Source organism: Sus scrofa, chromosome 16, assembly GCF_000003025.6.
Source record: "Sus scrofa isolate TJ Tabasco breed Duroc chromosome 16, Sscrofa11.1, whole genome shotgun sequence".
NCBI lineage: Eukaryota > Metazoa > Chordata > Mammalia > Artiodactyla > Suidae > Sus > Sus scrofa.
Window position 1 is genome coordinate 67,456,816 of NC_010458.4, and position 25,101 is coordinate 67,481,916.

Consider the following 25,101-nt stretch of genomic DNA (forward strand, 5'->3'; position numbering starts at 1 on the left):
TGGAAGTTCCCAGACTAGGAGATGAATTGGAGCTACAACAGCCAATCTATGCCACAGCCATGGCAACATGGGATCTGAGCCACGTCTTCGACCTACACCACAGCTCACAGCAACACTGGATCCTTGACCCACTGGGCAAGGCCAGGGATAGAACCCACGTCCTCATGGATGCTAGTCAGATTCACTTCTGCCTCACCACAATGGAATGCCTGTGCTATGTAATCTTAAGCAAAGACTCATTAAAAACACTCTGAGCCTTATCTTCTTCTTCCACTGGAAAGGGGCAATAATATCCCTGTCACAGTGTCAGTGTAAGGATTCAATGGAAAGAACATAAGTACTCCTTGATTATCACAAGTTAATTCACACAACAATATTAATGGAGGGTCTGGTATTTCAGGGCACCTACTAGATGCTGGGGATACAGACCTAGTCCTTGACCTCATGGAGCTTTTATTCTAGCCAATAAGGTAAATACTGATTAAATACTCATACCAACAAATATAAAATTATGACTGCATTGCATTCTGAAGGAGACATGTATGGGACTATGGTACTGAGATTGGGGACTGGGGGAATCAGACCTGGCTGGAGAAGTTATTCCTGGGGAGCATCAGAAATAAAGGAAAACAGCTCTAGAGTAAGTTTGGAGTAGGTAAGTAAGTGTTAACCAGCTGGGAACAGGAGAAAAACCCTTGAGCAAAGAGATGGGCTTGTGTAAGGGTCCCACTGGAAAGAATTCATGAAGCAGAGAAGGGCACATGCAAGAAACCACAGCATAGTCCAGGATGGCTTGATTGAGGAGCGCTATGGGAAACATGATCAAGATGAGGCAACAGGGGGCCACACCAGGCAGAAACTCATAGACCATGTTCTAGGAGCAATGGAGAGCCTCTGAAGGGCTTTAGTGTAGACTCATGAGGTCCTATTTTCTTTTTAAAAATACCATTCCAGCTCCATGCCATGTGAGAATGTGCAATGCTGGAGGGTAGGGAGGAAGGGTACAGTTAAAAGGATACTACGTTCCACCAGATAAGACCCAAATGGTCACTGAGACCATAGTCTTGGCAATGAGATAGGGGAAAGCGGGAGAAGTGCTTAGTAAAGGTTAAAGAACTTTATTATTGTTATTATTATTGTTACTACAACAGATATTACATATATTATTAACTTACTTTTTGGCCATGCCCACAGCATGTAGGAGTTCCTGGGCCAGGGATCAAACCTGGGTCCCAGCAGTGACCTAAGCCACTGCAGTGATGCCAGATCCTTAACCTGTTGCACCACAATGGAATTCCCTTTCCAGAATTTTTTTAAAAAAAACTCCTTATTTATTTATTTATTTATTTATTTATTTATTGTCTTTTTAGGGCCACACTGGTGGCATGCAGAAGTTTCCAGGCTAGGGGTCAAATCAGAACTATAGCTGATGATCTACACCACAGCCACAGCAACATGGAATTCAAGCCGTGCCTACAACCTACACTGCAGCTCGCAGCATCACTGGATCCTAAACCCATTGAGTGAGGCGAGAGATTGAACCCACATCTTCATGGATACCACTCAGTTCTTAACCCGCTAAGCCACCATAGGAACTCGCATTATTTCATTTAATCCTCATAAAATCCCAGTAGGGAAGGCCACTAGTCTCATTAAGCAGATATAAAACGAAGTCTTAGAGACCTAGCAGATTTGCCCAGGATCAAAAGGCTGGCCATAGACTTGACTTCAAAGTACTCTGTATTATTGCAGACTGCTTGTGGACAATCAGGCTACGAAATAAAAATTCAAATTAGTATTGCCTTAAATGATGGCACCAACTGAGCTATAAATGTAACATGATAAAGGGTGGAAATTTGGCTCTTGTTTGAGCAAAAAAAAAAAAAAAAATGTTTTCCTTTTTTTTTTTTTAATTTTGGCGCTTTGATATAAAATCTGTACTACAAACAAATACAGTCATTTCAAAGTCTCCTGGTAACCTAGAGACAGAAGCTGTTAAGATGCTCAAATACATGAACTGAAGACTATAGAAAAAACACATGCATTCATAACCATTGATAATTTGTCAAGCTCAAAAATGTAATACACCTCTTGGCAAATATTTTTAGTAATCCAGCCCCTAAAACTATGCCCTATGATAGTTTCTTATCATCATCACTACCAGTAAGTATATATATTTTTAATTTTGTGCACTATTTAATCAAAACATTTTGTACTTCTACTTACACACATTAGGTACCAAGCAGATCTAAAATAATCAAAGAATCACATTTGGCTAAAGAAAAATAAAGAAAATAAGGAGCTCCCATTGTGGCACAGTGGAAACGAATCTGATTAGTATCCATGACGATGTGAGTTCAACTACTGGTCCTGCTCAGTGGGTTAAGGATCCAGTGTTGCCGTAAGCTGTGGTGTAGATCACAGACACTCCTCGGATCCCACTGTGCTGTGATTGCAGTTGTAGCTCTGTTTCGACTCCTAGCCTGGGAATTTCCTTATGCTCTAAGTGCAGCCCTAAAAAAGCAAAAAAAATAAAACAGGAAAGAAAGAGAGTAAACCCTAAGTATAGAACCTAAGAGGTTTTTAGTTATTCCATGAAGGTGCAAGGGTCTCATCAAATTTTTTGACACCATGTTCTAGACCACCACCGTTATTCCTTTTACCTCAGGGATAACAACTCCAAATGCCTACAGAAGCCAGTTGGGGAAGCGAATATACACAGCCAGCCTGGAAGAAGGGCTGATATGAACTAGTGAGCACACATCTCGCCTAAAGGGCAGTCAAGCTGTGTTCAAACACACCTCCACTCACACAGGAGCTCCAACTCACATGTCACTTTGGCCAAGGGCCAAAATTAGCCCATCAACCCCCCAATGTCTGCTATTGCGTGGAGAAAGAGTCCCTTAACTGTTCACAAACTATTAAGTGCAAAATCTTTTTAAAATCTATTTTGTAATGTGAAGTAGGAAGAATTTTTTAAGTTCTGATTCCTCGAGGAAACCGTCATTTTAAGACATTGTTCTGTAAATATAGGCTGGAAAGAGAATTTTTAGAGAGATGTGGTTCTTTACACACTAATTAAAAGGGACACAAACCAGTTATTTTTTTTCCCCCCAAAGTAAATGCAGTCTTTCATGTATTTCTCCAGGGTGGCTTCCTTTTACCAACTAGCAGACATAGGAAAATTATATGTGGAATACACCAGATTTGGTCTCTGTTTAAATAACGCTCTGTCCTTTGAGGGGTGGGGGAGTGGGTCAAAATGCAAAGGAATGAGTAATGTATTAACTTTCTGTGCATTCTTCAAATGACCCTCCCACACCGTAACTATTATTTATACAAATCATGTAAAAATACCTTTTCCATTTGTGGTACATCTGTACATTCATTTCAAAGGCATTTGATTATACAGAATTGCTACGAGTGCCCAGTTTCTAATTGTAACAATTATGATTTCCTTTATTACTTGCTTTTTAGCTTCCTAGGACTCTTCTTCCCAAAGTTAGTTTAAAAGCCAAAATCATTTTAGAAACTTTAAGTGGGAAAAAAAATTGTTTTTTTTTTCAAACCAACAAGAATGAGTCATTATCAGAAACCAGTGATAACTAAAGTCATTATGGGTTTAACAAACAGTTTATGACAAATTCACCTAAATTTAAATAATCTTACTAGCCTTGAAGAGTGACAGAATTCCATAATCATGGAACATATAGTTTTGGTAAAGAATCTGCTAAAATATTTCTTGATAACTTATGAACAAGATGGAAAAAAAGTGGGATAGGTTATGATAAAATGAGAATAGTAGATGCACACCATGCCAACCCACCATCTGCAAAGACTTCAATTCATGATTGATATAAAATTAGTAAGGTTAAAGGAATGAAAGCATCTCTCGGAGTGTGTCCAAGGCTGTTTGGTTGCCTTCCCTGTTTTGTGCTCCTTTTAAATATATTTTAATCAAAAACTAGGAAACTATCCTAGAAGTCAGTTATGCTTGTCAATATCTGAATGTCACATGTTTAATACATTGAATTAAGATCTTTTTTTTTTCCTTTTGTGGAGACGCTCATGACATATGGAAGTTCCTGGGCCAGGGATTGAATCCAAGCCACAGCTGTGACCCTACACCACAGCTGCAGCAATGTTGGGTCCTTTAATCCACTGCACTGGGCCAGGGATCAAATCCACCCCTCGTCAGTGACCTGAGCCACTGCAGTTGGATTCTTAACCTACCTGCACCATGGTGGGAACTCCCGGAATGAAATTCTTGAGTTTCGAAATTATTTGTATAGACCAGGGCTAGTGCCACAACTAAAAGCTTGACAAGGATAAAGAGATATGTCTGCATCTGAGTTCAATATTAAACCCACTGCCTAATCATAGGACAGAGAATTAATGTGACAGTTTTTCAGAAGGAATAAAGAGTTATACTTTGATTCCAGGTTCCTCTTAGGCTGCCAGGGGTTTTAAGGTAGTTTGGAGCATATGTTTAAGCATAGTTTGGAGCAGCATATGTTTCAGTATTCGACCAGGGTCCAGGCTCTGATACTTACAAGCTTTGTGATCCCAAAACTTAATCTAAGTCTTACTCCCCTCTTTTATAAAATGGCAATAATTACCTCTTAAGGAGTCATGAGACTAAATTACATATTAAATGTAATTGTAGTTTAATAACAATGATAATCTACCACTTATTTTAAGCACTACCTGCTAGATATTGTGCTAAATATTCGGCATGCATTATTACACTCATCTGTATTCCATTACAGGAGGTTTCTAATAAACCATGGATCTAACTTTTAACTGGTGCCCTTCCAGCATTATCTAGGGGGATCACTCACAGAATGTAATTAAATCATCCCACAGTTCCTTACTCTAGACCCTGGAGTCTAGAACCTATAGCTCTCACATAAACTTTTGCTCTTGTGACCAGTTCTACCACACGTCACACCTATATTTCACAAACCTTTTAAAGTAGGGCTCTGCTTTAGAAATGCTATTTCTCTTCTCTGTCCAAGAGGTCTCAAGAAGTATAGCAAGTCTTTCTCCAAGGATGGTCACTCATGCCTCTTGACCTTCATCAGTCTGAGCCACTTTGAACAATAAATTTAACATGCATGGATGGGCTCCATCTTATATCAGATTATTCCATTTACATCAAATTATTCCAGAGTCCCCCAAACGTATGGAAACTTGAGTGATGTAATGGTACATCAGATTTTAATTTGACTTACTGGATGAGAGATGCTACCATGGAATGTGATGGAATACTCTCATGAGGAGACATTAAACAGATTTAGAGATTCTAGAAGAAGGTAGCTAGGATTACCAAGGGTCTAAAACCATGCCTTCAGATGAATCGTTGAAAGACTATGAATGTTCAGTCTGTATAGAAGATTAGGGGGTGGAGGTTTGAGGGGAAAAAAGGAAGCTCTGTTCGAAAGTGTGCAAGGAGGAGTTCCCGTCATGGCTCAGTGGTTAACCGAACCCAGCTAGTATCCATGAGGATGGATGGTTCAACACCTGGCCTCACTCAGTGGGTTAAGGATCTGGTGTTGCTGGAAGCTGTGGTGTCCGTCATGGACATGGCTCAGAACCCACATTGCTGTGGCTGTGGCTGTGGTATACTCCAGCAGCTACAGCTCTGATTAGACCCCTAGCCTGGGAACCTCCATTTGCCATAGGTGTGGCCCTAAAAAGACACACACACACAAAGAAAAAGCATAAGGATTCCCTGTGGAATCATGAATAAATATAGGATGATGGGGCTCGGGAGAAGTAACCTAAGAAAAATGAGATGACCAACAACAGAACCAGCCATATTAAGTTACTCAAAGTTCTACATCACTGGAACTATTTAAGCAAAGGCCTAAGATTCTGGGATTTTACAGAAGAAATGCCTCCTGCTTGCAAAATACTTTTAGATCACAGGTCTCAACCTAACACTCCAGGGGCAAACCAGATGACACATTAACGCTGGCCCTACTGCATGTGTTCCTTCTAATCTGAGTTAAGCGTATTTTCCAATTGGAAGGTATTGTTAAAACTCCCCATTTTCAGCTTTCCTTGAAAAACAGAAGATAGGGGAATACTCATGGCCATGCAATGGCAATCAGCTGAAGTCTGATCTATACAGCTTCTACCATACTCTATGGCCGGCACCACTTGTTTCCAGATCTCCTCGGGACTCATGACCTCAGGGATCTCTGGAGTATCTTCAACCATCCAGATGCTCTAACTCAAATGGAAAGAATGCTGGTTGTTGAGGCAGAAGGCCCGTGTATGAGTCCAACTTGACTGAGTTTGTGTCCTTGGACAAGGTTCTTGACTTCACTCATTCTCTTTTTTTCTAATCATTTCATAGGGTTGCACTTGAGGATGATGTGAAATCTTTTCTGCATGCAATGTTGGAGCACTTGCCAAGGCAAAATATTATCACCAAACATACAGGATGGTTTCTTTATTCACTTCAAGGATAGAATGATATGGCTTCAAATATTTTCTTAAAATAAAGAGATTGGATGACTATTTGAAATACTTATATTGTCAAAGAACATATGAAATTATATAAGGCTTGATGAGAATATTAAAAATCTAGCAGTGAACTCTAAGTATAGGGTGTGTGTTTAATACCTTTATCCCTGAGATAAATCAAGCTTATTAATTTAATAAAGTTTATATGTACTTTATAACACTTCACCTCCAAGAGTTTAACAACTCCACTTTTCTTTAAAGTCAGACTAATATACAAAGTTAGACTAATATACTTGGAAAAAGAAAAGTAGGATCCTATGGCAATTTCCAAAAATTCTAAATTTCAGGACACAGAGAAAGTGACACCCCTCCTGTACGATGCATCCTAACGGTTGCATAAATCCATCCTTTAGAGAATGCAAAACTCTCCATTTTCTTATATATGATTAGAGATTGGGGTAGACAAAGAATCACTGGAGTGAGGGTAGTATTGGAAGTAAAGGCTTGAACTAAAGAGGTAGGAGACAGTAGCTAGAGAGTGAGATACTTGAAATTCAGATCACAGAGGTAGTGCAGTTGTCACAGAGGACAAGACGTAGCGCTGTGGTTCTCAAAGTGTGGTCCTCAGCTCAGCAGCTCAGCAACATTCTGAACTTGTTAGAAAAACAAAGTCTCCAGCTACCACCTAGATTTAGAGAGTCAGAACTCTGGGGTGGGGTCCAGGACTCTGTATTTACATAGTCTTTAAGGTGATCTTGATACACACCAAAATCTGAGAACTGCAGCATAAGTTATACCAAGGGTAGGAGTCAGATAAAGTAAGATGGAAAACAAGATTCACTGAAGGAGGAGAATTCAAGGAATTGACGGGATTATTGGGGAAATTATCTACAAGGAGATTGTAATCATAATCAGAATTATGACCAGAGTAGTTGTGAGAAAAGAGAGAGACAGCCCAGGAGCGAAAATCTTCCAGGATGTTGGAGACATGACCTGGGAGTTAGTCGATGACCAAAACATGGGAGGGTTGCTGGGAACATAGTTGGGTGGTTCGAATTCACATCAAATAGCACATGCAAAGGCCCTGCAATAAGAAGGCACAAAAGATTGAAAAAAAAGTCAACATGATCAGTGAAGGCTGGACGGTGGTGTGGGATCAGATGGGGAGGTGAGGAAAGGATATGATTCTTATCCTAAGATCAAATGAAAACAACAGAATAATTCTGAGGAAGCCAAAAGTACCAGAATGAGATTTTCCTTTTCTTAAAGGTTCTTCTGGCAACCAAGTGGAGAAAAGACTAGTGGTCAGGCTATTACATTGTATAGGAATGTAACACTGATCAGAAATAGGGGTGATATAGTTTTAAAATGTAAAGGATAATTCTGGGTTCCAGTTTTCACAACTGGTGCCATTTTATCAAGATAGGGAAGTAGGGAGTAAGTAGTAAGCTAGGGAAAAACTCTAAGTCTTCTGATAAAAATTACCTTACTTTAATCTTGCAACCTTATAATACATCATATGATAAGTGCTATTGTTCAGCAGTAACTGCCTTATATTAATGGTAGACTGTGAGTCCAGAAGGCGAGATTCAAATTCCAGCTCTAGCACATTGTTGCTGGCACCACATGAGCAAGTAGCGAACCATCTCCTCTTCAAAATGGAAATAAAAGACTAATAAGACTGTTGCCAGACATGTTTCAACAGTATTTTCTTAGCCTCTTTGCTTCTATTTTCTATCCTGAAAACTCCATCTTGTCCTGCTTTACTTTACCCCATCTTCCTGCTTGAAAAACAGTTGCAGTGCTGGTAAATGACTTAAGCTTAAGAACAAAGACCTAAAAGGCATAAGTTATTCATGTGGTCAGCTGAATGAGGACATAATGCATTGGTCTAGGCACGCCAGGACCTGTGCAGATACGCATGCTGTTTGCACAGCATGATATGTCCTCTAAAGAATAAGAGGAAGATGAGCCTCATGGCCCCAAGGAGTTTATGAGGGGTCGTTAGCAAGATATGCATTAGCAAGGAGAACCTAGATGCAAACCTAGGCACAGGCACACAGGGTTGTTGCAGATAGGCACGCTGTCTGCATAAGCACAATGGTGATTCTCTAGAATGCTATGCATAGATTGCTGATGCCAAGCTTCCTCAATGCTAATGACTGTTAAATGCCTAAAGGTCAGAATAAAAGCTTAATCAGCAACCGGCTATGTGACTTTTAAAATAATTAAAAAAAACAAAAACAAAAACCCTATATCCTGCACCTACAACCCCCTCTTCACTTGATGTAATCCTCAAGAACACAATAAAAGCAGTGTGGTTTCTTGAGGCAGTGCTCTTGGTCTCTGAGACCTTGAGTCCCCAGTCCCTACCTTTACTTAAGATAAATGTCTCTGTGTCTTGTTTTATGTTAACTTTTTTCCTTAAGTTTCACAGCACCTGTTCTTCAGCCCCAACCTGCTGAGCTGGTCTTGGCATAAGACTTACTTCATAAGTGATTATAAAAGGTCCTGCACAACAATAGGAACTCTATCCAAGGAAAAATCTGTTCTGCAGCCACCATCACAAGCAACTATTTTTTGTTGTTGTTGGATTTTTCATATGCCACAGTTGTAGCATATGAAAGTTCCCAGGGTCGAACTGGAGCTATAGCAGTTGGCCTACACCACAGCCACAGCAACATGGGATCGCAGCCACGTCTGAGACCTACACCATGACTCACAGCAAGGCTGGATCCCTGACCCACTAAGCAGGGTTGGGGATCTAGCCCACATCCTCATGGATACTACTCAGGTTTATTTCCACTGCACCACAATAGGAACGCCAAGCAACTGGTTTAAAACCCATACAAACAGATCAATGGCAGTTGTGCATCAGTACATAAGCTTCTAAAAGTCTACCAACAATAAATGATAGAGAGGGTGTGGAGAAAAGGGAACCCTCTTACACTGTTGTTGGGAATGTAAGTTGGTGCAACCACTGTGGAGAACAGTATGGAGATTTCTTTAAAAACTAAATGTAAAACTACCATATGATCCAGCAATCCCACTCCTGCACATCTATTCAGAGAAAAATCATAATTTGAAAAGATTTGTGCACTCCTTTGTTCATTGCAGCACTATTTACAATAGTCAAGACATGGAAACAACCTAAGTGTCCATTAGCAGAGGAATGGATAAGGAAGATGTGGTACATATATATGGTGAAACATTAGCCATTTAAAAAAAAAATGACATAATGTCATGGATGGACCTAAGATCATCGTATTAGTGTGAAGTTAGACAAATATCATATGATATCAATTCTATGTAGAACCTAATAAAAATGATACAAAAGAACTTATTTATAAAACAGAAACAAACTCACAGATTTCAAAAGCAAACTTTTGGATACCACAGGGGAAACTGTGGGGTGAGGGGGTGGGAGATTAACTGGGAAGATGGGTAAAACATACACATACTACTGTATATAAATAGATAATTAACAAGGACCTACTACAGAGCACAAAGAAATCTACTCAGTATTCTGTAGTAAGCTATATGGGAAAGAAGAATGGATATGAGTATATGTATGTGTTTATATATATGTATATGTGTGTGTATATATAATGAATTACTTTGTCGTATACCTGAAGCTAATACAACATTGTAATTATACAATTATATACTCCAGTAATTTTTTTAAATAAATAAATTAAATTAAATTAAAGTCAGCTCATCAGTGAGATTACCTCCTTCTGCAAGTCAGCCAGTCAGCTCCAGTAACAACACTTCCACAGGTAAAGGGCAGCTGAATCCCTAACCCCTCTGCTTCCAAAAGGCAGGCAATCCCGGAAATCCCCATTTACCAAGCCCCTTTCCTATTTCAACTTGCTGCCTCCCCCTCAAGAAAAAACCACTATCATGTGTACCTTGAACTCTGTTTACATTTCTCTCCTTTAAAAAATACGCTTGTGTTGCTTGTTTTGAAGCAAACTACACAATGTTGCCATTAATAACAAATTGTAAGTAATCTAATTTTATTCCATATTTTGATGCTCATCTCTAGGTTAGTGTGTATAGTCTGTATAGTGTGTATAATTTACTCATTTTCTCTCCCGTATAATCTATTGGAATATTCTACAACTTATGTATTCACTCAGCCATTGATGGAAAATTTGTTATCACCATTTTCTTGCTATCATAAATAATGCTTTTATGAATATTCTGGTATGTGTCAGTTATGATACAGGTACAAAATATCTGGAGGATATATATATATATAGAGTGGAAGTGCTGGGTCACAAAGTAGGCCAATGTGTAACATCACAAGAAGATGCTGAAGTATATCCTAAATGATTGTATTCCCCAAAGCAAGGTATTAACATTCTCTCCAGCACTTTGTGTTATCAGATTTCTCGATCTGTTGTAATCTAACAACTATAAATGAGATCTCAGGGATGTCTCACTTTGAATTTCCTCAATCACTAATGAGGTTATGCCACTTTTCATATCTGTACTAGTTATATATTTTTTTTCTTTTCAGGGTAATCCTATTGAAGTCCTTGGCTCATTTTTCCATATGGGTTTGTTTATCATATTCTTTTATACTAGCTTTTTATGTATTCTAGTCATGACTTTTTAGTCATTTACCTGTTTTTTGGGAAAAAAAACTTTTTGGTCAATGCTTTATCTCTGTCTTTTGAAGATTAAAATTTGGAGAAAGTATCTGTAAAATCAATGATCTCCACTGAAATGTCTAAGAAAACTGACAAACTTCTAATTAGATTGATGAAAAAAAAAGAGAAAAACAAAGAAGGCAAGAGAGTAGGATGAAAGACATAGATGATACAGCTGTGCAGGAGTTCAGGATTCAAGGACGGATAGTACCTGCTCTGACTTCCAATATTTTGGGGTTTTTTTCCTTCAAAAAATATGAGTTAAAAAATTATCATTATATCACATAATACAGACAATATTCAAGTTCATTTACATTATACCAATTTATTTTACCCTCCAGTCCTTTTCCCATGTCATACCGCCCTTCCCAGCATTACTTTTCTTTTTTAAGCTTTATCCGTAAAAGTATTTATTTTGCTCTTATTATTAAAAAGATAAAAAGTGCAATTTTCTCAGAACTTTGAAGATTCTCTTTCAGGTCTTCTACCCCCACTGCTGTCACTGAACAGCCTCTTGTCGATGTCAACTGCGGTCCCTCTGTGGGTAACCGGACCTTGCTCTCCGCATCCTTCCAGACCTCGTCTTAGGTTCGCTGCTTCATACAACACGTCTAGGTGTCCACTCCCTTTTTATCCATCTTGTTTGTACTTTTCACCACTGTGGATTTACAGCATTCAATACTTTTAGAAAGTTCTCAGATGTTATCTCTTCAAATGTTCTGTCTCCTCCATGTGCTCCCTTTCTGGGCGTCTGATTAAAGCTATGACAAACTTTTCAACTTATCCTATTGCTTAACTTCTCTCTCAGGTTGTCCATCTCTTTGTCTCTTCTGTGCTGAATTCTGGGGTAATATTTTCCAATCTATTTTCCTATGATGCTGTTTATCTACTCATTAAGTTTATTCTATCAACTCTTTTTTTTTTCTTTTGAAAAGTTCCATATCGCTTTTTGTAAAATCTTCCTAATCATTTTTATAGTCTTTTGTTGCATGCGCATATTTTAAATAATTTCCTTTTACTCCTTAAAGAGTCATACCAAATTTATTTTACATGCTAAATTTGATAATTCCCATACCTGAAAATCTCCAGGGTCTAAGTCCACTTTTGGCTGTGTTTTCCTTCTGTTATCTCTGACTGATAATGGTTGGTTTTTTGGTATATTTTTTCCATCTTTGATTGTGGGATCAGTTTTTAAACTTTACCTGTGGGATTTCTGCAGTCCCAAATAGGGCATGCTTTGCCCCAGAGGAATGATGGTTGCTTTCTCTGAAAACCAAGGCAGGCTACCAACCCAGGTCCTGATTATTCAGGAGCCAGGTTCAGCTTCCTTACCTTCTAGTTTACAACTGGCTCACTTGAGGCCGATCCTCAGATACAGAACTACGTGACTATCACACTCAGAACAATTTTTGTCTTTTCTACTTACTCCTTGCTCAGTACTTCTCACTTGGGTTTCAGTTCAAGGTTTGTTGTTTCCTTTGGGGGCAGTGGTTGTTTACATGGGAGGGTTGGAAATTTCCCTTACTTGCTCCAAGCCTAGCCATACATTGAAGCCTTGGTTTATTTATCCATGATCTGGCTGTTTTGTAGCCTGTGAAGTAGTCCATATCAAGTTCAATGTTTGTAATTACGGTCAGATAAAACTATCTACTTTCCCATTATTACCCAGTGGTTCTCTGATGACATGTTAGAAATATCACCCAAATTATGTTGCTCCTAGATGATCGCTTCCTTCTTTGAATCCTAGTGAAGTCACTGTCTCCAGCACCCAATTTAACTCTTAATGATGTGCAATAGTTTACCACTCTCGATCTGCTCGGCATAAATACATGCTGTCTCTAGGTTTTCCAAGGACAGAACACATTGTCTTTGCTTATTTTTTATTCTCCCAAGAATAAAAGGCCCTTGACCAAAAACTAATTGCTGTTAATTTCATTGTGTAAAAAAGTTCCTCCATTGAATTAAAAATAGAATTCTAGACAACAAGCCCAAAAGAGATACAATTATAGATCTACTCTTCTCAAGACAGTTCATCCATTTATCACAATTAAAATCAAATATGAGAAATATAAATATGCAATACCCTTTCTAAAACTTCAATTTAAGCTTCTCTGTAAAACTTCCAGGAAGAAGTGGGAAGAGAAATGCTATCATCACTGCCTTGGGAAAAAAATAAAAGTCTTAATTTCATAGAATAAATTGCATTTGTTTCTGTATGAATATCCCCTCTCCCTCTCCCTCTTCCTCTCCCTCTCCCTCTTCCTCTCATTCTTAAACAAGAGAGGGTAACCAGGAGTGTATTTCTTCCTCCAGCTTTCAAAACTAAAACAGACCTAATGATACAAGCACAATCCCTTAGTGAATAAAATTACAAACAGTCTAGCTACTCAGGACCAATTTGTAATCAGAGCATCAAGCCATACTGTACAAAAATGTCAATTCTGGTGCAGCCTTGATGAGCTAAGATTGAACACTCGGGCCAGTTTATCACATTATCCTGACTGCCCTCTTTTAAAGCTGGCAGGCCCAATTTGAGTACAAAAAGGATTTCGGTTTGAGTGATCTTGCATCTGAAAAAGAACCATCCAGACTGACAATGTTTTTTCACTGCTATTTTTTCCTAAAAGAAATAAATGCACAGAAAACATCCAATATCAATATTTTCTCAAAATCAAAAGGTCCTGTTTAACACTCTTCACTGCTAGGTAGACAAATAAAAAGCTAGGAGTTAAGAGATACTTTTGTTGCTAAAAATATGTATCCTTTGAAATAATGTACTAATATATTTCAAGCATTCTGATACAATGTCCCTTTACTTATCTCTGAACCAGTGGGGGGTAATACTGGGAAAATCAGATGAAAGCTTCATTAAGGTAGGACTGGGGTGGGTGTGGGGGTGAAAAATTGGCTGCTACTAATTCTCCACGCTGATTAGTTTCTTCCTACTTCCATGCAAACAACTGATATTAAAAAAAAAATGTTTTAAAAACCTATAACTTTGAGTACAAAGTAAAATTTCCTCCCTACTTTGGCTGGCATCAAATTTGCCAGCTGGTAACTTAATACTTACATCTTTTAGAAATTTCACTGAGTTCCCTGCCGACCAATCAGGATGGCGCTGTCTCAATCTCTTCTGCTATTTTTCTAGAGCCTATCTAGTTACTTCAGGTTCTAATTAGTTCATTTATTCAACTATGTGCTCCTTCATCTACATTTGTTTCCTGAGTACACTCCTCTGCTTCCTTCAAACTCACTAGGATTAGAGGCAAGAGAATTTCACTGCAAAGTCCTGGACTCTGTAAAGAAAACTATTTTCTTGTACTTTAGAAATCATACAACTTTCTTCAAACCTTCTCCAGAAACCTCACTGAGATAGCTTGGAGGGAATATTTTACTTTTATTACACACTGATACAATTTGCCTTAAAGCATCTTTTTCCTAGGAATCAACAGGTGAGACTGTATATTCCTCTGCTTTCAGAATCACTAGCCTCTGTGCTGGTCCTCAAGTGATTGGAACTCACAGTCCCACCTCAGGGCCTTTGGACTTGCTCTCTCTCCTGCGTGGAATCAGCTTAGAGCAGGTACCCTCTAGATAGCATCAGGTTTAAGGCTCAAAACAGAAAACTTTATCATTCTCAACCTGTCTGGGGAAAATAAACACTGTCTCCATATTCTTCAAGAATGGAAGCAATGTCTTTACTTGCCTCCTGTTATCTCAGGATCCCAAGACAAAAAGCCCTCAACAAATACTTGCTGGTAGTTCCATGGTATGAAAAAAAGCCACACAGAGGCAGGTTCTCTGCAGAATTTAAATTCTTAATCACTACTCTTTACCACAGCTAAATAAAGCCCAGCAAGTCCATGGCATGGCACATTACACAGTTCAGAAAAATAAAGAGGTGGTTCAATATAAACTTAACTATCCCTAAGATAGGACATTAAAATCAGGAATATACGATATAGCATCTTTCTCTCATACATGAAAGAAAAAAAAATGGCTGCTTTTTGTCCTCATATGCAGTGGGGAAGAAGTAGATGTAGGGCAACCTAGTCTTCTGGAATTGGGGCCTTGGCGTCAGGGATGGAAGAATGCTTATTTTTTACCAATTTGTACTGCTTGGATTTTTACCATTTATATGTTAAACAAATTAAAGTGTTAAATAATTTAAAATTTATCATTTAAAAAAAAAATTCTGCCCCCCCCCCACCCTAACAGTTATCAGAGTTTCCAGAAAGAGTTCTTTGTACAGCAATTATGGAAAAAACAGGCTCTCATTAGTGCTTGCATTAATGCCTATAAACATAAAAGTAATGCCCTCTGGGCTGTGAAAGGGGAAGCAGTCCAGAGAGAAACAGGTATAGGAATAAAGGACATCCAAGTTGGCATCAATGCTTCTTCCATCCTCCAGGACCTTATTCCCAGCAATGTGAGCAAAAAGTCTGCTGTGGTCCACAAAGGAGTCACAGGGCCCTTCATCACTGTTCCTCCCTCTCCACAGGCCCTTTCAACCATGAACACCTGCCACCAAACCCGCACATCTCAAATCAACCCTGGCACACACATATAACCAAAAAAAATTTTTTTTTACATGAAGAGACTGGATGTCAAGACCAAGTAAAAGGCAAAGATGCTAAGTGGTCAGTGACAACAATCTGCTGTCAGGCTGAAGTTAAGGAATGGTCCAGAGTCCATAATCAGAGATGCTTATACTCATAGGTATGGATGGGCATCTGGACCTGGATCCAATGCTGGCTCTGCCACTAGCTTGCCAGGGGATGTCAGACAAGTGGAAGTGGCTTCCCCTCCCCAAGCATATTAGGTAAGCATTCTTTAGACTCTGGGTTTCACCCTGTTACAATCATGAAGCAAATATTATGGGTCAGGGCATAATTTGTACAAAGGAAGTAGAATTGAGTGGAAATTATCACCCCAAGTTAAAGAAATGAAATATTTTTTTGAAACGTCTGCTTTGATTATATGTGTGACTCTGTTGCATCTGTATGTATACATGTATACAGTGGGTAACAAGATACAGAAGAATAGGAAATGTCAGTAAATATTCCGTACTAAGAAGAAATATTATTTTTAAAAGCCTTTGTCTCATCTGGGTGTGAATAGATACTAGATAAGGATGTAAAATATGTCTCTTAGTATACATTATAGTCATTTGAAAGCCACAGGCCAAGGTATTCCCTATGCATCTTTCAAGCTCAGAGTTTTATATGTCAATTGGAGGCAGTATTACCTAGTGAAATTTGAACACGATAAAGGCTAGATTCAAAGCCCTTCTCTGCCACTTATAGCGCTAAGGATTTGGTACAGGTTAACTTTCCAAGCCTCTATTTCCTTGATTTTCGCTAAAGATCCTACTGAAGCCTTGGATGTCTGGGAACAGGAAGGACATGTCCTCTTTCCATCCACCCTTCTGCATTGCTCCTCTACATTTTTCCAGCTCAGAATATCTTTTTTTTTTACTCTTCTGAGTTTACCCTACCCCTCTTTTTCAGCATATTTGTCATCTCTATGGCAACACTATAATTCCTCTACCTATTGTGTTACTGGGCATACAAGAAGAGAAAAAACATGTGAAAATTTAGAACCATGTTGGTGCCTAGGAGGTCCTCAATAAATGCAAACATTAATAGTAGCAGGAGAAGCAGTTGTAGGCAGTGTCCTGGCAGTGCCAAGAGTCTTGGTAGTATTTATGCTTAATGCTTGTCAAAATGCCTCCATAAAACGAAAAGTATAAGGGTGAGATGTTAGATCAAGACAGTCAAAGTAGCTAAATGATATTACACGGGAAGTTTTGCATTTTAATAGAGGATCATAGAAAATTCCAAATGAATTCAACGCTAAAGGAATTACCCCTTGCAACCCAGACAATCTAAAAAAGGGAGCAATTCCTTCTGGTGGAAAGGGTCCAGAGAGAGGTGCCTCTCCCTTGTACCCAACCTTTGAACACCAAACCAAAAATAGCACCAATAATCTCAGGCTGATTATGGTTGTGAGACAAAGAGAATTCTTAACTGTGCCTTCTCTCCTTGAATAATCACAATCTTGTTGCTTTGGGTTGCTTTGGCAAGCCTTCTGGGAGGCAGGAAAGGTGCTGTGTTAAGATATTTCTCCTGCCTTGTCAGCACTGATTATAATGTTGCCAAAGGATCAACCACAATGTATCGCACCAATGATCTGTGTCTTCCTGTCTCCATAATATTGACACCATGTGATAAAGATCTGTGTGTTAACAATGTCAGAGCACGCTGCACACGTTTCTGTGTCTGAGGATGTACTTAGGCTGGTCTATTTAGTCAGACTCCAAAGCACCCTAGAGATAGAGAGAAGGCTCCAATGTGGCTGCTTCCATCTTGAAAAAAAAAAAGCATTAGAAAGGAAGGGGAGCATGATCTGAACCCCTGTTCTGCCAAAAAAACATTATGTCAGGCACTTGGCAAAGAACTTCCATACATCTCTAAATCTTGAAAACCACACTCAAGAATATAAGAGCTCTGTCAGGTCACATTGCCTTGTTTGAAAAGCAGACCAGGAATATCAGAAGCCCCCAGGACCCTGCCAACACAGATTCCGCCAAGATGCTATCCCAGAAACTTCTCTGACACTTGTGGTTTGCTCCAGCAGCAAATCATGGAGTCCCACTTCCCTCCTTCCCAGCATGAGCTGTATTTTGGTATTTTGCAGCACCGGGATATATGCCCAGAAGACTTGCAAGTATGCCTTCAAAGCAAACAAGTAGCTCACTACTGATGTGTTCATCACTTCAGCTGGGCATTAAGGGTCCTGGGCTTGCAGCCAGAAACCTCTGGCTCTTAACTAACGTGCTGGATGACCTCAGTCAAGTCCCTTTCCTTCTCTGAGGCCCAGTTTTCCCATCTCTTACACAAGCTGGTAAAAGGAGATTATCTCTAACCTTGGTTCTAACTCCAGGAGCCTATTAATTTTTAAAACTTTTGGGCTGAGAAACAAAAGTGCCTTTCTGAGCAATTAATTAAATGTACAGATAAAATCACATTAACTTATAAATCAGAATGTCCCTTCTAATTACATCGTAAGCAACATCACAATGAAAGTTGCCCAAAGCTACCAACGTAGTTAATCAACAGCTACTGAAACCATTACATTCCTCTTCTATCTAAAGAACTAAAGCCTCTGGGAACACACCATACAGCAAGGTTTTCAATTTCAATATTTGGATGTTTTCCTTTTAGGAAATGCCCTCTGTTTAAGGACAATGACCACCTTTTCTGAGACATCTAGTATTAGCTCAAAATTTCAGTTGGTCATTCAAAAGTATTTTGTGAGCTTTCTAATGTCACACACTGTCCTGGGGCCTGTGATTAGAACTTTAATTTCAAGACCAGGGCCATGATCTTACATATAGGCTGAGTAGCAGATATAAAGAAGTAAAGGGACAAAACACTACAGTGTAACTGAAGGAACACATTATAAAGACACCTAATTCAGCCCTTGAAGAGTCAAGGGAGATTTTCCTAAAGAAGCAATATCTATGCTGAGACTGTAAATACAAGTATAAGTTAACCGAGCAAAAGTAGAAGGGGGGTAGAAGAGTGGAAACTCTTTCCCAGTTACTGGAAGAGCAAAATCAAATATTTGGAGGTACGCTAACCACCTAAAAATTGCCCTCCTCCAAATCCAAAATATCCCCTCCCCACCTAGAGTTCTATTTGACACTCTAGTAATGGGTTTAACTACAATCCAAACCAGAATATGTTTCATATGCAATATTCTTGTCTTAACATGTAAGAAAGGAACAGTGACATAGCAATGTAGGGTTAGGAGGCAGGAGAATTTAAAAGGACAGACCTGGATCACAAGTCTGGGTCTGTTGCTCAGGATCTGGTTGACCTGGACAAGTTGCTTAACCTCTGTAATGTCAGTGGTTTTGTTTGTTTGTTTTGGCTGCACCCTCAGCATGTGGAGGTTCCTAGTTGTAAACTGTGAGACAGATTTGGCAACACCAGATCCTTAATCCACTGGCCTCATGGGAATTTCCTCTGTGATGTCACTTTTATTTTCAGTTAAACTGAAGGCTGATGCATAACATCTATTTAACAAATACTAGGGAACAGATAAGTCCTTGCCACACAACAGACACTGTGCAAAGCCCTTTCAGTCACTGACCAAGGTAAAGTCCCGGCAGCACACATAGAAGGGGCATCCTGTTACTGTCTGTCTTCAACATCTAGGTGAAGAAATGGACATTTGGACAAGTTCAATTACCAGACCAAGGTAACAACAGCTAGCAAGGTGGAGACAGGCTTTGACCTCTAGTGGTTTGTATTCAGAGACCAAGTCTTTCCACCTTCTACTTCTCCACTGCAAGCCATGCCAGAAAAGTAGGTTTTCCCCCACTGAAGTGGCAAAAATAAAACAAAACAACAACAGCAGCAGCAGCAAAACAGTATATTACAGATGCAGACATTGTAAATACAAGCTAGTTCTTGGTGCTCATTTCAATCACAAATGGCTGTGGTTATTTAAAACACGTGTTTCATACAGCTGCCTATCAAAGCTACCTGAGCTCAATTACCATCTGTGAATAAGAGGTCAGGGTTAAAAGCAACCGACTCAGAAAATAATTTGGACCTGAAAAGGGAAAGATGACAAAACAGTTTGCTGGACAAGAGGTCTGGCACCTCTGGCCAGTTTTCAATGAAATAGAAGGTAAAAGATGTTGAGGTCACTGAGAAAACAATTTAAGTGGGCTAGAAAGAACGTGGGCAAGATGGCAACTTGTTATTGGCAGAAGGAAGCCCTGACATATTCCGAGGGTGTCAAAAACATAGTAATGAAGGGGAAGAGAGGGGTTTTTCTTACCTCACAGCTAGATTCACTAAATTGGGAGACAGAGCTTGACACTTTGACAGAGCAGCACATTGGCCTGGCTCACGGTGTCATTTTGTGTCAAGTATTAGTACAAATACCGACACTGATGTACTGAAGGACCATTTGAAGCTTCCTCAAACGCTTTCCAACTTGGCACAGAAAAAAACGAGTGTAACAAACATCTCTGTGATGAGTACACCTCTCAAAGAGCTTTCAAAGTTGCCTCCAGGTAGAGCAGCTTGTTTCTTTACCCGTGGACATTAGCACAGGCTGCAGCAGAGACTATACCACTGTGTGTGTGTGTGTGTGTTGCTGCAAGTGGAAGGGGCTTGGAGTTCTCCTCTTGAAGCTGTTTGAAAGGAATCCAAAAGCTAGAGAATAACTGGGGCAAACAGTAATATGCAGATACAGACTTGAGGCCAAGACTAAAAATACAGATTCCTGGGTTCTCGGCCCCCAAGGTTTTGATTCAGTAGGCCTCCAGTCCAGTCCAGAAACTTGCATCTTAAGATGCTCATGTCAACTTCAGGATCAGCTGGATGGCACATCCACTGGTGTAGAGACTCAAGAGACACTGGTCCCCGTTCTGACACCTACTGGTGGTAGGACCTCTGGCAAGTCACTTCTAAGTTTCTTCAGCTGTTTCTCTTTCCTCAGTTGATAAAGTAGGGAGAGAGTTCTTCGGAAAGACTTCCAAGGACCTCTGGCTCCATTAGTCTAGAAGGGGGTGTTGGGACTAGCAGCCAGTATAGTATGTAATGAGGACCTTGGGGCCAGGAGTCAACCAAACCCAGGTTGAATTTCAGCACTGCTGCTTTCCAGGTGCTGGGCCACAGACAACTAAGGTCACTTCTCTGGGACAAGTAACACAATTTCTCTAAGGCTCAGTTCCCTCCAATATAAAATGCCACTGATGGTAATAGTGCCTATGGCATAGATTTCTGTGGGTGTTAAATAGGCAGTGCACAGAGAAAGTGCAGGATAGTGCCCTGCCAAGTGCCCACTGCCTGTTGGTTGTGAATACCCACGACAAGGTCAAGCAGAAGAGCTGTCTGCCGTCCCCTGGAGCTACTGTGATTAATGAGGTTCAGCGAAAGGTAACCCCAGCTGAGCAATCCTTGGGCTTGTCCTTTTATCAAGAGAAATTCACAAGAAATGCACTTTTCTGGGGAGAACAGGATACCAGAGCGTGGCATTAAACTATGTCTCTTAGGAGGAAATATGGTAACCAGTTAGAGAAGGGTGCTATACTGTCTATACCACATGCAGCTCAGGAATGCCTTGCTTTAGAATCAATGGGGCACTCATTAAAGTAGCATATTCTTGTCTCTACTGGATCACACACCCACCCCCCCCCGGGAATGGGTCCAATAATGTGCTTTTCTCAGAACTTACCCAGGAGATTCTTCTATGAGAACAGAATCTGCTAGAGAATCACTGGCAAATACTGCTAATGAAACAACACTCCCCCCCCGCCCCACCCCTTCCAATTTTTGGTCCTGTGTTTACCCTTGAAAAAACAAAACAAAACAAAACAAAAAAAAAACAGCTAAGGCAAATGAACTTGTGCATCTGTGCATTTACCAAGAATCTAAACTTCTCATACTCTTGCCATCTCCAATGCAGCTGGGTTCCAAGCGGGTGTCTAATTTCTGCATAATTCACGACTCCCCAGGGAAACGAACACTAACCAAGGGCTGGCTACTTAAGGGTGTGCTTATGTCAACTTCCTTGGACGGGCAGTATGGTTTGTACAATTAAATACAAAATGTGATTGCCCCTGCTTCCTCTGCCTTTTCTATTCAACACCATTCCTCTCCCCTCCTCTCCCCACTGGACTTCTTTACCCTTTTCTCATTTCTTTCCCTTTATGCTTTCTGCTCTTTATGCTCTTCTCCAGATTTCCTTTCCCTCCCTTCCCTTCCTTCCACTTCTCTCTCCCCCACCTGATTCCTCATAGTCTTTGCCCCATCTACCCTACAGCTTTCCTTCTCTCTTTCCCTTTCTCTCTTTGCCTCTGTGAATGTGTGTCTCTGATTCATCCTTTATGCTGCCTCTGTGTTAGCTATCTTTATCTCTCTCTGTTCCCCTACCTCTCTTTTCTTCTTTTTCTGACTCTGTACTTCCATCTAGGTGTCTTTTTCTTTCTGTCCTCTGTTACACACAATACCTTGCTGTCCATTCCTTTTCTTGATGCCCCCATCTCCTGGCTCCCCTCCCAGTAAGAAACCTCCCAGAGGGAGACTTCTGGCCAAGTATGCATGTGTCCCATGCGAAATTGGCCAGCGCCCTCTACAACTCAAGGGACTCACTCAACTCACAAGTTTTCAGAGATCTGCTGCCAGAGGCCCTGAGTGAAGTGGATAACGCCTGGGAGGGAAGAATATGGGTGCTGGAAAAATGCAGCAGCAACTACAGAGTGGGAATAGCAAGGCTACAGAGCTCTAGTAACCAGAGCCTCCCCTGAAGGAGAGGCTGCTGGGCTAGGTGCTAGCAGTGGAGGGTTCTTTTGCCTTTTGAGTGTTCATTGCTTCATTTCCATAGCACAAACAGCTCCCTACTGGCAGACATTGGAGGAGCAGTGCCAAGGGGGTGGTGGGAAAGCTTTAGCATCTCAAAATCTCCACCAATCTTTTCAAAGCCAAACAACTTCCTCAAAACACAAAATCTGAGTAAAAAATGAGTGTCTACTATGCAAGCTGCCTACAAAGAACTACCCTCCCCCACCATACCGCCTCTCAAATGCTCCAACATCTTCCAACCAGCCACACATCTCTAAGTATCTCCTTTAGAGGCAAGGGGGCTTTTGTCATGAGCAGGGATAACTGTCCCCAATCTATGGATGGGCAAACCGAGGGGTGGAGAAGTTACTCAGCAGACTCTGGATGATACCGCTTTAGAGTGACTAAACTTGCAGGATCCAGAGTATTCTGCACACTCAAAATCAATTAAGGAAGGATGGTGCATTCAGAACAAACTTTTTCAAAGCGCTGCTACACCTTCTCCCAATTGCAGTCTCCTTAGACAGGTGCAGAACTTTGTCTCTAGTCTCTTTCTGTCCAGCTGTCATACTTGACCTGTCCCCACACTCACCTGGGCACAGCACTGGTACGCACCCTCCCCAGCCAGTCCTCCCTTCCCTGTGAGTCTCAGAATAAAAGTGCAGGAGGGAGGTAAAGAGAATAAACTTATGCATGGTCCCTGTAGCTCCTGCAAGTTGCCCTCCCCTTAAAAGAGTATAGAAAAGCAAAACGCTGTTTTGGCTAGCTGCCCAGCCCAGGGAGCTGGAATACCCGCCTCCAGGGACCACGAAGAAGGCTGGGGCTCGCGTCCGAGGACCAGCCAAGTTCGTGTCGCTCCAGCTGAATGGCCCCTCAGTTGCCTGCAAGTTGAATCCTCAGGCACACAATGAGGCCGCTGTTTTCCGACAGGAGGCATTTGGATGCCCCACACACTCAGCCCAAATCGGGCCTGAGAGCAGAGAGCGCATTTCCTTACCCATGTTCTGTCGCACCCCTAGAAGCAGCAGCCTGGGCCGCCGTGGAGGGAGCGCCTCCCCTCCCCCGCGCCCGGCCACGGGAAACCCGCGCAGGCCACCTGTTGGACTCTGTCCGGCTGCCCCAGATCTTGCGCCCTCAAACCCGCACCCAGAAGCGGGACACCGAGGGTACCCTACTCGTCAGCGACAGAGAAATTTCACCCGCGCCTCTTCCTGTGGCTACCTTTCCTGCTCCCACTCCCCCCTCCCCCTACACACACACTTCCTTAATATTCCAGCATTCTTTTCTTTAATGATGCGCGCTTGGCCTCCCCTAGGGGCCCGAGCTGCCCAAGATCTCTGAGAGCGCCCAGGTGGCTGCGGATCTCCAAGCGCTTACGCTGGGTGCCTGCTTAATGCACGGGCGGCTGAAAACCCCTAAATGGCACATAGGTTGGGGAACAGTCAGTGGCCTGCTCTAGGGAGCCCCCTTTCTCCTTGGGAAGTGTAAAAGGTCTCCCTCCTCGGTTTAGAAATGAAGGTATTCGGGGAAGCCCAGAAGGCAATCGTATTGGGAGAACCAATGTTGCGTTTTGCTGCCAAATCCCAGGATAGGTGCAAGGCGACTCAACTTTCTCTCGTGTCTCGCTGCCATCCCTGACAGCAACTAGCTAGGGGTAAAGGGCGCCGCCTCCACCGGGCTACTCACCCCTGGGTACGGACGCTGCTCCCGCAGGAGACCTCAGCAGACTGGCGAGCGCGGAATCCGCGAAACGCCTTAGTGTCTCGCTCCTCTCCCGGGCCACGCGGCGAAGGCTACGCGCTCCGAGCAGGGCAGCCGAGGGCAGTGGATCCCATGGGTGGCGAGTTGACAGAGGGCGCGCCGCCCAGCTGGGGGCGCATCGTTTCCAGGGCTGGCGCAGGCTGCGGCGGAGAGAGGGGCTTCCGAGGAAGTTGGCGGCGCTGGGGGCTGACTTCGGACTTAGCGCTCGCTTCTAGAGCTGCCGGGCGCGTCCTCCGGGATAAACGAGGGACTCGCCCGCGGAATGGGGGCCGGCTGCAGGAAGCCTCCGCTGGCCGCCGCCTAGAAAGAGTGCCGCGGCGTCGCGCTGCCTGAAACCCCCAGCAGCGGCTGGAGCAAAGAGCGAATGAGAGCGCCCGGCTGCCTCCTCTCGGCTGCCGGCGCCCCTAGCTCAGAGCCCGACTCGCCCCAGCCCGCCGCGCCCCTCCTCCTGTCCGTGTCCCCTCCCCTCCTCTGCTTCACCGGCTCGCGGGGCTCGCAGGGCTGGGCTCCGGCCAGAGGCTGAGCGGAAGGCGTCCGCAGAGCACGCAGCATGGAGGGCGATCTCGCCGGCTCGGGCTCGGGCTTGGGCTCCGGCAGCGGCAGCAGCGGCCGCCGCCTCCCGCGCGCCCACGTGCCGGAGCCCGGGTGTGCGCGCTCCGGCCGCGGGGCTGGAGGGAGGGAGCGAGGGCGAGCCGCGGGTGGGGGTGGCGGGGAGAGCCTGAACACCCGCGCAGCGGAGGGGAAGCCGAGGAGAGGCTCCCGAGGGCACAGGGCTCCTCGTCTGCAGCTCCGTGAGGACTGACGTGCAAGGCTCCCCCAGCTCCCCCCTCCCTTTGCAGAGC

The 25,101-nt window shown here is 42.2% G+C and overlaps 1 protein-coding gene across 1 annotated transcript in view; it reads right to left on the reverse strand.

Annotated features, from left to right (window-relative positions):
- The window catches only part of SGCD (sarcoglycan delta), a 1,033,728-nt gene extending 1,008,834 nt beyond the window's left edge, over positions 1-24,894 (reverse strand). The window contains exon 1 of the mRNA XM_021076527.1: positions 24,185-24,894. The gene's annotated coding sequence lies outside the window, so the exon portion shown is untranslated. The remainder of the gene's footprint in view (positions 1-24,184) is intronic.